Raw genomic sequence first — 15884 nt, forward strand, 5'->3', positions numbered from 1 at the left:
AACCTCCGACGGGGAGAGCCGCGCGGACCGTGCAAGGCACCCTAGACCGCGCGGCTACCCCGCGCGACCAATTCCGAGGACGGCAACACCTGGCAAGTCTGAGGATTATCGCACAGTCAGCTTAACAACTATGCATCCAAGTTGCTGACAAGAATAATACACAGAAGAACGGAAAAGAAAGTTGAGGATGTATTAAATGACAATCGGTTTGGCTTTAGGAAAGGTAAAAGCAGCAGAGAGGCAGTTCTCACGTTGAGGTTGATCATGAAAACAAGACTAAAGAAATATCAAGACACATTCATATTATTTATCGACCTGGACAAAGCATTCGACAACGTCAAATCATGTAAGATGTTCGAAATCCTGAAAAAAGGGTAAGATATAGGGAGAGACACGTAGAAGAGGCGAGAGGGAATAATAAGATGGAAGAAATAATAAGATGAAAGACCAAGAACGAAGTACACGTATTAAAAAGGGTGTAGGAGACAGGGATGTATCCTTTCGCCCGTGCTGTTCAGTCAGTATATCGAAGAAGCAATGATGGAAATATAAGTAACTTTCAAGAGTGACATTAAAATTCAAGGTGCAAGGATATCAATGATAAGATTCGCTGATGACACTACTATCCTGAATGAACCTGAAGAAGAATTACATGACCTGCTGTGGAATAGTCTAATGAGTCTAATGAGTCTAATGAGTGAACAGAATATGGATTGAGAGTAAATCGAAGAAAGACGAAGGTAATGACAGGTAGCAGACATGGGCACAGCGAGAAACTTAACATCAGGATTGATGGTCACAAAATAGATCAAGTTAAGAAATCCTGCTACCTGCGTAGCAAAGTAACCCATGACGGATAGAGCAAGGAGGACATAAAAAGCAGTCTACCACTGGCAAAAAGGGCGTTCATGGCCAAGAGAAGTCTTCTAGCATCAAACATAGGTCTTAATTTGAGGAAGAAATTTCTAAGAATGTACGTTTGAGTCTCAACTCTCTAAGGTAATGAAATATAGACTGTTCAGCAACCGGAAGACAAGAGAGTTGAAGCATTTGGTGCTACGGACGAATGTTGAAAGTTAGGTGGAGTGATAAGATAAGGAATGAGGAAGTTCTGCGCAGAAGCGGCGAGGAAAGGAATATACAGTAAACACTTCCAAGAAAAAAGGGCAGGATGATAGGACATCTGTTAAGACATCATGGAATAACTTCCACAAGGCGCTGTAGAAGGGAAAAACTATAGAGGAAGACAGAGTCTAGAACACATCAACAAATAACTGAGGACGTAGCTTGCAAGTGTTAGTCGGTGGAGAGGTTGGCACAGTAAAGGATTTCTTGGCGGGCCACATCAAATCAGTCAGCAGACTGATGAATAAAAAAAAAAAAAAAAAAAAAAAAGGAAATACTTGTTACACTGTATGAATTGGTCAATCAATCATGTAGTGTTAGTAGCCCCTTGATTGATCTGGCCTGTCAGTTCAAAATAGTTCAAATGGCTCTGAGCACTATGGGACTTAACATCTGAGGTCATCAGTCCCTTAGAACTTAGAACTACTTAAACCTAACTAACCTAAGGACATTACACACATCCATTCCCGAGGCAGGATTCGAACCTGCGACAGTAGCAGTCGCGCGGTTCCGGACTGAAGCGTCTAGAACCGCTCGGCCACCGCGGCTGGCGGCGGTCAGTTATTCGACATTTGGACGTCTAGTCGCCCGTTCACATCTCCGTAGCCGTCCTTCATTCCTGTTACCTCTGGTCAGTGGTGCACCACAGCCGCCTTGGCGCCAATTTTGTATTGCTCTATTTTCCACTCACGGTATATTTTAACCACGGCTGAATGCGAACAATTTACAAACTTAAATGTAATAATATGCACCAATATTTTTTTACTAGGCAACCAGTTTCGACGTTCCAGTCACGTCATCTTCAGACCTGTTGCATGAATGACACCACGTACTACTCGTGCATGTCTAAGACAAGGCACCAGTATTCGTATCTAGTTCTGTGGATCTACGGAAACAGTTACGAACATTGGTGTGTTATACCTGCGCGAGTGGTACTTGGTGTCACTCATGCGACGAATCTTAAGACGACTTGGTTATAATCTCGAAACTGGTTGCCTACTAAAACAGTACCAAAGTAAAGGCTGTTCGTACAGTATTATTAAACTCAGTTTCCTAGTATCTGTGCCAACCTCCTGAGCTCAAAACAGAGTCACATTTACTAACTTAGCCATTTGGAAAGGCTTCCACCCTCGGCCCGAATGCTATTTTTTTTTTCTTTCTTTACTGAATTTCGATTCCCTTCGAAGGGGGCGGGCTGGCAGCAGCTTAGTATGCCGCTCTTCTGCCTACAGACTTTGTTTTAAAAAGGTGAAGATAATATATAATAAAAAACAGGCGATAAAATAGAAGATTTAAAGGGTAACATGGCGAAAAAATCGTGGAACTTAATACAGAACAAAGGGATGATGATGCTAATAAAAATACATACGAAGCAGACAGGTAAAATAATAGACAGACAATTAAAAAAACACGGCGACAGTCTGGTTTCTGTTCGCAAAGGACATAAAATTCACACCCAGCGACAGCATGGTTTCTGTTCGGAACATGGGAAAAGATGAAACAACACTGAACATTCACTGGAACACTGCGTTAAAATATGACATACCACAGCAAAGAGCATGTGTGGGGAAACTAGACAGATGAGGGAAAGATAAAAAAGGGGGGAAGGTGAGGAAAAGCGAAGGGGGGAGGGGGGAAAGGAGTCAATGGAGGATGAGGGCCCATAAGAGGGGTGGGGGGTGCTGGGCAGACGCGACAGGGAGTGGGGAAGGTAGATGACGGGAATACAAAGGACTTGGGGGGGAGGGGGTAAGGGAGGTAGGGAGAAGTCAGGTGGGGAGAAACACAGGATGGAAGGGAGGGAAGAGGGAGCCCAGGGAAAGGATGGAGGAAAGGAGGGGGGGGTGAGGACCAGAGTTGATAGGAGGGATAAATGGAGCGAGAGAGGGCATCATCTGGTAGGGGGAGTTGATGGAAGCCACCTTGAGAAAGGAGATGAAGGGTGTAGAGATGGAGGGTAGGGGGGACACAACAGTGATGGCGTGGCAGGGGGCGGGGGTGGGAGAGGAGAGGAGCAACCAGGGGGTGAGGGGATCAAAGCGGCGGGAGGTGTAGAGTATGCGGATATGCGTGAATGCTATTTTTTTTTTTTACTTTATTGTAATTTTGATACCTGATCAACCAGGTAGGCCGGCAGCAGCACAAGACGCCGCTCTTCAGCCGAAGAGAGTACATGGAGATAAACAAAGAAGAGACATCACTTAGAAAAACGGCGGGAAAAAACAGGAGACACAAGAACATAAAAGCACAAGAAGCCGTTCACACTTGATGACAATCCACACTATGAACTGGAGACCCGACGCACAAACACTGAAGAAGACGATGGCACTGGTGAACAATGGAGCGTGACGGCGAAACTGAACACTAAACAAGACGGCACACATGATACACTGATGGCGGTGATCTCCGGCGCGCGAATGTCCACTGAGCGTGTGCGAGTCTGGGGACCTGCCAAGAGGGGAACAGGGGTGAGGAGGGGGAGAGGGGAGGAAAAGAGGATGCCACGGCTTAGGAGACAGGGACAGGAAGATAGGGACAGGGGAGGGGAGGCCCGGGGGACGAGGGACGAGAAAAGGAGGAGGGAGGGAAAAGGGAGAGAAGGGAGGGAGGGTGCCCAGAGGAGTAAGTACAGGAGGAGGGTGGGAGGATCAATGTTGGTAGGAGGGGTAGATGGAGGGGAGGAGGGAGAGGGAGCTGGCGGAAGCCACCTTGGGAGAGGGTAAGGAGGGTGGAGAGATGGAGACCGGGCGGGACGTGGGAATACAGGCGCGGCAGCGGGCGGGGGTGGGAGAGGAGCGGGGAGACGAGCGGGTGAGGAGGATCAAGTTTACGGGAGGTGTACAGGATCCGTATCCTTTCAAGGAAAAGGAGGAGGTGGGGGAAGGGGATGAGATCATACAGGATCCGTGTGGGGGAGGGGAGACGGATGCGATAGGCGAGGCGGAGAGCATGGCGTTCCAGGATTTGGAGGGATTTATAAAAGGTAGGGGGAGCGGAGATCCATGCTGGATGGGCATAACAAAGGATAGGGCGGATGAGGGATTTGTAGGTGTGGAGGATGGTGGAGGGGTCCAGACCCCACGTGATGCCGGAAAGGAGCTTGAGGAGACAGAGGTGGGAACGTGCCTTGGCTTGGATTGTCTGGAGATGGGGAGTCCAGGAGAGGTGACGGTCGAGGGTGATGCCAAGGTACTTAAGGGTGGGAGTGAGGGCGATGGGACAGCCATAGACGGTGAGATAGAAATCAAGGAGGCGGAAGGAAGGGGTGGTTTTGCCTACAATGATCGCCTGGGTTTTGGAAGGATTGACCTTGAGCAACCACTGGTTGCACCAAGCGGTGAACCAGTCAAGATGGGATTGGAGAAGGCGTTGAGAGCGTTGCAGGGTGGGGGCAAGGGCAAGGAAGGCGGAGTCATCGGCAAACTGGAGAAGGTGGATGGGGGGTGACGGCGGTGGCATGTCCGCCGTGTACAACAGGTACAGAAGGGGGGAGAGGACGGAGCCTTGGGGCACACCGGCAGAGGGGAAAAAGGTGTAGGAATCGGTGTTATGGATGGTGACATAGGAAGGACGGCGGGAGAGAAAGGAACCGATCAGACGGACGTAGTTAATGGGAAGGGCGAAGGTTGGAGCTTGAAGAGGAGACCGGAATGCCATACGCGGTCATAAGCGCGTTCGAGGTGAAGAGAGAGGAAGATTGCGGAGCGACGGGAATTGAGCTGTTCGGAAAGGAGATGAGTGAGGTGAAGGAGAAGATCGTCGGAAGAGAAGGACGGCCGAAAGCCACACTGGGTAACGGGAAGGAGGTGGTGCTGGCGGAGATGCTGGTGGACGCGGCGGGTGAGGATAGATTCCAGGACCTTGTTGAAGACCGAGGTAAGGCTGATGGGACGGTAGGAGGAGACGGCGGACGGCGGTTTGCCAGGTTTAAGGAACATGAGGATGCGAGAGGTTTTCCACAGGTCGGGGTAGTAACCGGTGGACAGGACTACATTGTAGAGCCTGGCCAGGGTGGAGAGAAAAGAGACAGGAGCTTCACGAAGGTGACGATAGGTGACACGATCGTGACCAGGAGCGGTGTTGCGTTTTGTGCGGAGTGTAGCAATGAGATCCTGTGTAGTGATAGGAGTATTGAAGTCCGTGTGTGCAATGTTGTCCAAGTACTGGAAACCAGGATCGAGGGGAGGGATAGAGGTGTCAGTTCGATCGCGGATATCCGGGAAGAAGGAGTAGTCGAACTGGGGATCATCGGGGATGGAAAACACATCGGACAGGTAGGAGGCAAAGTGGTTAGCCTTACTAAGGGCGTCAGGGAAGGGGTGATCATCATGGAGAAGAGGATAGTAGGGGGAGGGCTTAGTTCCGGTAAGGCGACGGAAGGCGGACCAGAACTTGGACGAGTTTATAGGGAGGGTAGCATTTAAACGGGTGCATGTCTGTCGCCAGTCCCGGCGTTTCTTAGCCGCGAGCAAATTACGAATGTGTCGCTGGAGTTGCCGGTGGCGTCGTAGTGTGTCCGGGTCACGCGTGCGGAGGAAGGCACGGTAGAGACGACGGGATTCACGGAGGAGGAGGACGGCCTGTGGGGGTAAGGTAGGACGGTGGGGGTGGATGGCAACAGTAGGGACGTGGGCCTCCACGGCCTCAGACAAGGTCTGCTGGAGAAAGGAGGCGGCACGGGTGACATCATCGGGAAGGCGATAGGTGAGAGGGTGGCTATCGACCTGGGTGGAGAGGGCATCCCGGTAGGCATTCCAGTTGGCACGGGAATAGTCATGGACGTACTTAGGGGGAGGGTCATTACGAGGGTCAGGGCAGGGGCGACGACCGTCTGAAACGGTGAGGAGGACAGGGAGACGGTCGCTACCAATAGGCTCCAGGACATCCACCGTAATGCGACCAAGGAGGTTGGGGGAGGAGAGAAGAACATCGGGAGTGGAGTTGGATTCGGGTCAGGTGTGCTGGGGGATGGGGATGAGGTCGCCTTGAAGGGAGGAGAGGAACCGATGCCACCGCCGTAACTGGGCAGCGGAGCAACTATGGATGTTGAGGTCGGCGGCGATCACGTAGGAGGAGAAGGTACGGTCGATGTGGGAGAGGAAGTCGAAAGGAAGAGGGGCGTTGGGGCGGACATAGATGGTGGCACAGGTAATGGTAAGGCCGGGGAAAAGAGACTAAGGATCAGGTGTTTGGTGGGGTTGGGAAGGAGAGGTTGGAGCCGAACGGGGATCTGGCGGTGGTGACCAATGGCCACTCCACCACGCGCAACTGGGAGGGGATTATCGGAGCGGTGGAGGAGATAGGGGGAGGTGTGGATGGAGTGGTGGGGTTGGAGGAAAGTTTCATTGAGGAGGAAGGCATCCACACGGTGGGTAGCAAGGGTGTGTAGGAAGAGGTTCTTGTTGGCGGGAAGGGAGCGGATGTTGTTGAAAAGGATACGGTGCTGTCGCGCCATGACAGGGATTTAGACGAGGGTGTCAAGACGGGAGAAGGTGAAATGGGCCTGGTTGTTGGAATAGGTGGCATACATTTTAAGGTGAAAAATGGAACGGGCGGCGAGGGAGATCTGTTGGAGGGTGTGGGGGCGCTGAAAGGGATGAACATTCTGGAGGACGATGGTGAGGAACCTGATGATGTCCTCAGCGGTGGGTGGGGGACGAAGGGAATTGCCAGGAGGGGTGGGGAAGTCCAGAGGACGGACAGGTACGGTGAGTTCAGGAGTGGTTGGCGGGGGTCGGGCTTTACACTTTTGGGAGTAGGTGGGATGAGGGAGACTGCAGGTATTACAGGAGGGAGGGGATTGCTGCTGGCTGGACCGCTGCTACTGCTGCTGCTGCTGCTGCTGCCACAGGAAGAGGACTGGCTGGCTGGCGGTGGGACAACTGCTGCAGGCCGGGACCGGGACCGGGACCGGGACCGGGACCACCGCTGCTGCTGCTGCTGCTGGACCGCGGCGGCTCTGCTGGGCTGGCTGGCTGGCTGGCTGGCTGGCTGGCTGGCTGGCACCTGTAACACCTAGCACTTCGATGAGCGCTGGAATCGCACTATCGAAGGGCGGCAACCTTTCGGTGTACCGCCGGAGATGCGCGAATGCTAGTGATCATGCCTTTTTTAGATGTCAGTTAAATCGCTCCACTTCCGCATTACGACATTGACTGCACTGACTTCTGCGTCCCCCCGACACATCGCATGTGCCTTCCTGTTGTCTGTGAGTGGTTATTGGACGTTGCCATCGAATACAAGCGATGATCACTGAGTCATGTGGCTCGATCAGCGATATTCCCGCCTCCAATATGGGTCATCTCTCCGGTGGTGTGCGCAGAGCGCGCGGTGGCGCCACCTACCGGGCCGATCGTGGAGCGAGGTGTAAGCTCTAGCAAGTAGCGAGAATTTTGCTTCGGGACGCCTAGCAGTAACTCCGTTTGCCAAGTCTTGCAGACAGAACAGGTGCCGTGCGAGGCAGCAGGAAGAGCACATCGAAAAGGGGCCGTAGGCAATATCGCCGCCGTGGAAGCACTCGCGTTACTGGAAAGCCGTTGGTGTATTTCGCTTGCTATATGTCTCCTGGCACCGGGATCTGCGGCGGATGGCTTCGTCGAACATGCAAGAGGGTAAGGGCCTTGCTTGTGCTGTAAATTGTGGCCGGAATCAACTAATGGATTCTGTGCTGTGGACTTCATTTTTGTTGGCCAGCCGTTGCTACTCCTACTGAGTCTGTCCTCGAATGTCTTTAATTTCAGCTTGCTTAGTACGCAATGTTCGAGTGAGAGCTGTATGTAATGTGATGATTAACATTTACTAGGAACTCGAGTGCTGATACATTCTGTTTGTAGGTTGCTACTGTCAGTATTTAACCGTTATTGAAAACAGTTTGGCTGGTCCTTGTCTAAGTGCCGTCTGGTTATTGTATTTATATCACACGACGGAGGTAAGCTGGCCAATTACTATAGATGTACATGGATAAAATTTTCTCTGTATATATTTTGCCGTGAATTGCAATAACATTACTGTTACGTTTCTATCTGAAGTAATAGTGTGTCTGAGAGACACGTGTCTAATTCTAAATGAGTAGTTTCATAAATTCTTACGAGTTATTGAGAGGTCAGTTGTTATTTTGTGTTTAAATAGTTTGAAACTGATTCTATTAATGAAACTACAATAATTCCTTCAATGGCAGTATGTGGATATTGTAAATAGTTCTGATTTAATCACAAATTTAAGTATGGCTATTTTCTGTAAGTCACTTTGTTTTTTCCGTCGGGGGGGGGGGGGGGGGGACTCTATATACCGTTAGCCTGCACGATAGTTACTTGAATTTTGATTTCGTTTTATCTGGACTTCTGCTGTTTGTCTTGGTAGCGGTTGCGGGGTCCTGGGTTCCGTCCTGCTTGTGTATTTTCCGACACCTTTGCCTGCGCGTGCCGGCTGGCCGTGTATCTAGTTCGCTCGCGGCTTAATGTATAATTGGCCTTGCACACGTAAGATAATAGATTTGTACTGTTTAGCTGATGTTCATTAATAGGTTGATTAATTCTACAGGTGATGTGATGTAATGAATTATTGTGTTTTTAGTTACTTAAGGCAGATGTCAGTCTGTTTTAGATACCCACTTGTTCTGGGATTTTTCGTGCCTATTCGTGACCGTTGCTGCTCCCGTTTGGGGGTCCATGGCGAGCCTGTGTTGGAAACAGCTGAGTGAGCGGGCGTCCGCTTCTGGGTGTAGGTTAATTCGTCACATGAAACTTTATATTTTATATACTACATTGTAGGGTGCCTGCCATTTAAATAACGTGGTTGTGTGCCATGGTATCTGATTTCTTTGTTGCCTCTACTCTGAATTACTTTGGTAATACCAATCACTACAGTACCGAAAGACTACATTTTCTCGTTAAATTTTAGAAAATTGTTCTTCAGGTTGATCATAGTTTTTAAGTAAACAATTTTAACTCTTTTCACTAAACATGTAATAGACCATAAGTGCCGTGGTTTATGACTGTTTAAATTTTGAAGTAACTTTCTCTCATCTAAGTGGTAAATTAAAGATGTGTGGTAATTTTAAAAATGTGTTGATGGTTTTATTGGTTGTTTGTATTGTTTAAATGTGCCAAACAAATGTTCAGTGCCACTGTCGATGGTGATTACCTGATGTGTCACTTGGTCCAGTCCTACCACCCCACAGCCTATTGTGCTGAGCTTGTGTCGTTGTGTAAAACGTTGAATTCCATGTTGTGGCCGGCCGCGGTGGTCGTGCGGTTCTAGGCGCTGCAGTCCGGAACCGCGGGACTGCTACGGTCGCAGGTTTGAATCCTGCCTCGGGCATGGATGTGTGTGATGTCCTTAGGTTAGTTAGGTTTAAGTAGTTCTAAGTTCTAGGGGACTGATGACCTAAGATGTTAAGTTCCATAGTGCTCAGAGCCATGCTGTGCTGACACATCAGTCACACTAAATTGACTGGATAGTATATAAGATGTAATCCTCACTCACCATGAGACACTCACTGTCACTCACACACTTTCGCACAGAAGACCAAAAGACATCGGCAGTTTGTAATTAAAATACACACACTATAACTACGTCACATATAAACAGTGTCACAGGGAACTGTGCCTGGCTGATCGATGGGAGCCGGCCGGAGTGGCCGTGCGGTTCTAGGCGCTACACTCTGGAGCCGAGCGATCGCTACGGTCGCAGGTTCGAATCCTGCCTCAGGCTTGGATGTGTGTGACGTCCTTAGGTTAGTTAGGTTTAATTAGTTCTAAGTTCTAGGGGAATGATGACCTCAGAAGTTAAGTCGCATAGTGCTCAGAGCCATTTGAACCATTTGATCGATGGGGAAACAATAGATGAAGCAGTCATCCTGGAAACACATTAAAATCTTCTATCTAAGAAAATACTGACAAGATCGGACACTCACAGGATCACATTCGACTCGTCGGCTCCTAAAATGGAGGGCAGGTCAGCTGGAAAGTTGATTGCGCTCGTCATAGCTTGATGTGAAACGCATTCTGTTAAAAAGTGGTGTACAGATACCTGTTACATCCCCCTGCCGGAGGAGGAATCAATGCGTCAGTCAAAGGCCAGTGCCCTATCCAGAGGCGCGTTAAGATTCCTTCCTCAAGTCTCAGGGTTGGAAGGAGGAATGCCACATCTATATCGTTCATTTCAGCGATCTTAGCTTGTTGTTCTTCAGCACTGACCGCTCCTCCTGCCACAGATGCACGATCCTCTGCCTCAACAGCTGTTTAACCGCATGTGCGCGGGCAGCACATTCAAAAGTTGCGTTTTCCATGCAAAATGCGGACGTTCCCTGGTCTCACGCATAATGATATCTCCTTGCCCTGCCTCTACAAATGGAAAAGTGTGTCTTGGATGGATAGAAATTTTGGAGCGGGAAGACATCGCCTCTTCCTCCAGCATCCTCAAGATCGCATGTAATTCAGCGTCAAACACTGTGAACGTCGAAAAGGATACAAAGTTGAATGGTCTAGCTTGCTTTTTTGGTGATGGACATAAAAATTTCATCACTTCCTCTCACAGTCTGCCAACAGTATCTCACGTCCCACCAATGAATATTCGTGCAATAAAGTATTCTCGAGATTCTTCGTACGCCAGTCCGCATTGTGTCCGCTAACAAGGAGAAACGGGAGTAGATTTAACTGCTGTGACAGTGTGACTAGGTTTTTGCCTACCTCCTGTTATCTGCTTTCATTAGTTTATGTTCACATATTAGCATTTTTTGTTTCGCGTGTACATACTATTTTATATTTTATTGAGTTATTTCTGTTAACACAAATGTAATGCACTTAGGAATGTATCTTATTATGTAAAGCTTAGTCTTTAAAAATGTTTTCCTATAAAAATTGTACGATGTTATAACTCACTGTAAATTAATGCATAAGAAACAGATGGGAAAAAATAGTGATGGGGAACACGATATATGTATACACTAGACCAAATTTTGATTATAAATTGCTTAAGAATTTAAATAAAACAAAGAAACATCGCACGAATAGTCGTTACAATACATGGAGAACTGATTGGACAATATAAATGCATTCGGGTTACCACTGAGGCAAATAGCTCTATTATTCCTTAAGAAAGGAGCAGAGAACTAGAAAGAAATATTGACGTAGTTATTGGAGGACAGTCAGAGGCAGTAATAGGAAACGGAAAGACATCAGTCCCAAAGGGCATAAATGTCTGACTCGTAAGAAATAGAAGAGTTTTATCAAAATCCACCTTCTTCATCTATTATACACCTGTTGGCTTATAAAGAGGATCCCACATTTGTGGGTAACACGAGCTGTTTCTCACAATCTACACAAGTGAAACTACATTACATTCAACGTACAAACTGTATGCTGGTATGTTAAATAACGAAGTAAAGGCAATAGCAGAGTCATTCTTTCAAGAACAGAATGGATTTCGAAAAGGGAACATTTGTATTGACAATGTATTTACTACGAAACAGCTGAAAGAGAAAAGGAGGAGTACAATCAACCCACCTATATAGCGTTTGCAGATCTACGGAAGACTTTTGATGAAGTAGGCGGGTAGGATCTATGGCTATGATAAAAGTAATCCACGCTGTAAAACGTAAGAAAGAGAAAGGTGCTGTCTCTGACGCAGAGGGTTCCATTGTGTGTGTCTAGATGCTCTGGGAACTTTACCTAACATTACCTAAGTGTATTGACCATCCTACTTATACGACTTTCAGACGCCTGTAAAGTTCTAAAAAATAGCCCATTACCATCGTTTGTGGCATTTGTATCCAGCGGGGTATTTATCACGAGGTAATCGGTCTGTCACTACAAATATTTAAGAATATCGAAATCGTGAATGAAAAATGCGGAGGAAACACTCGTAAATACCAATGGAATATATCCTTACGTTCTCTTGTATATACAAAATGTATTCGGATTTTGAACAATTGGCATTAAATACGTAGTTCTCCAGTCCCCACTCGTGCATATTTAAATCTCTAATCCATTTCGATATTAAGAATAGAGTTTCCAAGACAGGAATTAGATGTTATCAGTTTATAGTCTAAACCGTTTAAGGAGAGCGTACTAAGAAAATAACTTTTTTCGAGCCTAACAGTTCATTACAGACAAGATAGCGAAAAGCTGTAATGACAGTAGCAAAGGTTACGAGTTGGTAATTTGATATTACGAGTGATGTTAACATGTAAGCAGATTTTTCCGAATAAAGTTTCAATTATGCTTCAACACTTTTCAATGTGAAGGTCCTGATATCATACGTACCTATTAAGCCTCCTGTCCACACTAAGCAGCATACTGACAAGTCAAATTAACTTGTATCTGCTTAATCATGTTTCTCGTGTAGACAAGCATAAATATTATCCTTTTGCAACCGAATGTTTTTTGTTTTCAATGAAACAAGTTTCACCTTTTCGTATTAGGCATCATCCGTAGTTTTTATGTCCCTTAACTTTTTCGTGTATCAATTATTTCTTGTCTAGTTACTAGATGAATACAATACGAGCTTCCAGTAACTGTACTGTATTTCATTGAAAATGACCGTGTTTGCTGTACCTTGCAGTGTGAGTAGGTGAACCATGTTTGGATGAAAGCAATGAAATTCAATTAGAAGGAAGGTCAGCGTTGTCCGTAATTTTGATGGCTCACTGACAGCAAAATAGATTTTACTCTCAATGAACCATCAAAATTAAGGCCAACGCTGACCTTCCTTCTAATTTCACGTATATGGTCGTTGTGCACACAGCACTCTATGGAGTCGACAATCAATAAACATTCAGTTGGAAAAGACGTATAATATTTATTCTATCTAAACATTACAGAATTTGCAACTGAGGAAGATACAAAGACTGACAATGAATCTCTTTCATTCAAATCCTTCCGTCGTTATGAAAGACAGGAAACCACTGGAAAACTGTCACCAGAAAAGCCACAGGCTTGTGCTTCTGATTTAAGTTCCAGAACAGTTAACTTGATCGTGCACGGGAAAGATTGTCGAGCATATTGTCCAGCATTATCCCCAGTTAGTAAGAATTTGAGGACGACATTATTTTAATCGGGAGCCTAGTCTTCCGTTTCTTCGTATTTTGTTCCTTCATCTTGACAGAACTTGTTTTGAGTCCGTGTTACTCTGTCAAGTAACGTATCTGAATATTTAGGGTATTCGTGTTATCATGTATTTTAATGGACTATTAAGGACGCGGTCGCTTCTTGCGACTCCTTCCCATGACTTCTATTGTGCAACACTGCATTTTAAATACATAGCGTTCATAGAGACGCTCTATATACATCGCACTCATAGACAGTAGAAGGTATTAGACAGGTTTTTAACCAACCATTCTATTCATATCGACAACTGGTAGTGGTAAGAGAGCTCAAGACCAAACTTTCTCACATATGTCAATACTGACAAAAATCGATAGATTTTGTTACACGAAAAGTGAAAATATTAATTTCAGATACTCCTCGCGACGCGTCTAATATGACCGCATTTCCTGAAACGTCAACAAATTTGATCCCAATTGTATCACAGAGATACGTCGGATTTTTGGAATGTAGTTAAATGATGGATCTAAGATATTTAAAACATTTCTTTCAGAAGTCTGTAGCTAACGCAAACCCGAGGTAAATAAATAATACAACAAAAACTCAATCACAGCAAATCATCTGAAAATCTCCTTTACTGCCAGATTTGGGTCACTTAATCAGAAAAAATATTTTTCCAAAAGAAAATCTGAGCACCTGTCCTATTAAGACCGTTTTCAAAATGTTTTACATTTCCTTAGCAAGCCATTACATATGAAAACCGTCGGACATTATAAAATAAACTGCCAGGATGTAGAAAAAATTAAGACAAATTTAGTGCAGCACCTTACTTAGCAGACAAATTTTTGATACTCAAAAATCATAAAAAACCGCCCTGAGGCATAAACAGTCCGAGTTGCAAGTTAATAAATAACTAGCAGTCCATAAATCCCGACATGATTAATGAAGTGCCTACTCGATACCGTCGTACTGAGACTGAAGGATTCTATAAATAAATTGCACAAAATGAAACTGGAATGAAGTTTGAAGAATACTGTTTCTTTAAAGAGAAAAAATTGTAAACAGTTCTAATCACTGTCTCACTCAGCGTCATTATCGTCGTCATCGAAATCACTCTACAATTCTTTATCAGTTCGTTCAAAGCCTACTATTAAAAAACAAACATAATTAGTCAAATTCACTCATTTCTCTATACAACTTTTACAGCATAGTTTATGGCAACTATACCCTTCGTGAATCCTGATTGTTCGACTAAGTAACGTTGTTCATTTCTGGTAGTTGGCTACCGGAGAACCACGAAAAGTCGTAACGTCCCTCGTTGCCGTACCATTCTAAATGTTTGGGGTTTACATGCAGTAAATTTTTCCTATGAGTGTTGTTCCATATTTGCGCAATATGTTTTGTGCACAACATATGCTGTTCCAGTTCTGATTTCGACGGCGGCAGAATACAGGCTCGTAATTAGATCCATATTTAGAGCTGTAGAAGGAGCGTCTTCCCTTTTGGCGTTTTTTTTTATGTTCGTAATTTCTTTATATGTAATCTGCACGTGAATTCTTCTAAGGCGTTCAATACATTCCCGGTATCAGACGTATATCTACGTAACTCTTAAAAACCTTTTAACAACATTTTCAGGATTATCAACGTCTTTTTTCTTCTCCTTGCGGTAGAATGCCGGGTTACAATCGCAGACGATCATGGAATGAAAAGCAAGTGACTATTTTCCTAAGACAGTACCCATCATACAGACGTGAAACAGCAACGTAACGGCGGAAATTAATAATGACAAAATCAACCCAAATCTTCACGGAACATTTTTAAGATACATTACAATTAAAATGTCACCGTCAGAAATAGATACTGGACCTCGTTGATTATTTTGACAGACATAGTAAAAATTATTGGTATCTGCCTATTCGTGTTCTCAACAAGTCACATTTTCATTATTTGTTTACCACCACCATCCGCAACGTAGTATTAATAGCATATCACGTTATTCACATGGATGGTTTTGTTCGGGATGAACTGTGTAATGTACCGTTGCGACCGTTTATAATTTAAAATCTGATGGGAGCTTCTTTAAATTTTGTATTTTTCCATACATTTGCGAAATTCGAAGGTCTAACTTCCTGCAGCGTTGAGACGTGGAAATCTGCCGAAGTTACGGTTTCTTACAGTCTCTATTAGTGTCCATAGTATTTGTCAAATACTAGATCAAGCCGGCCGGTGTGGCCGAGCGGTTCTAGCCGCTTCAGTCTGGAACCGCGCGACCCCTACGGTCGCAGGTTCGAATCCTGCCTCGGGCATGGTTGTGCGTGCTGTCCTTAGGTTGGATAGGTTTAAGTAGTTCTAAGTTCTAGGGGACTGATGACCTCAGAAGTTAAGTCCCATAGTGCTCAGAGCCATTTGAGCCATTTTTATTAGATCAATACTTGCAACGCCGTGTTTACACAAAATGTACAAAATTTTCTTCCAGAGATCTGCGAACGTACTTGGAATATTTTTATGGTATGTAGTAAAAAGAAACTATCAGTGTTTAAAACGTCTACAGATTCCGGCTCAGTGCATTCATTTTTTAAAATAAGGATCTCACCGATTTGCCGTTTCATATATTGTTCCGTTCATGTGAGATAGTGAAGTTATCGCACAACCCAGGACTTTTTAATGCTTTTTTTGTAAGGATAACGCTAAAAGCCGTCCAAAAAAAACTCGTCT

The sequence above is a fragment of the Schistocerca piceifrons genome, chromosome 5 (genome assembly GCF_021461385.2).
Source record: "Schistocerca piceifrons isolate TAMUIC-IGC-003096 chromosome 5, iqSchPice1.1, whole genome shotgun sequence".
In the NCBI taxonomy this organism is placed as follows: domain Eukaryota; kingdom Metazoa; phylum Arthropoda; class Insecta; order Orthoptera; family Acrididae; genus Schistocerca; species Schistocerca piceifrons.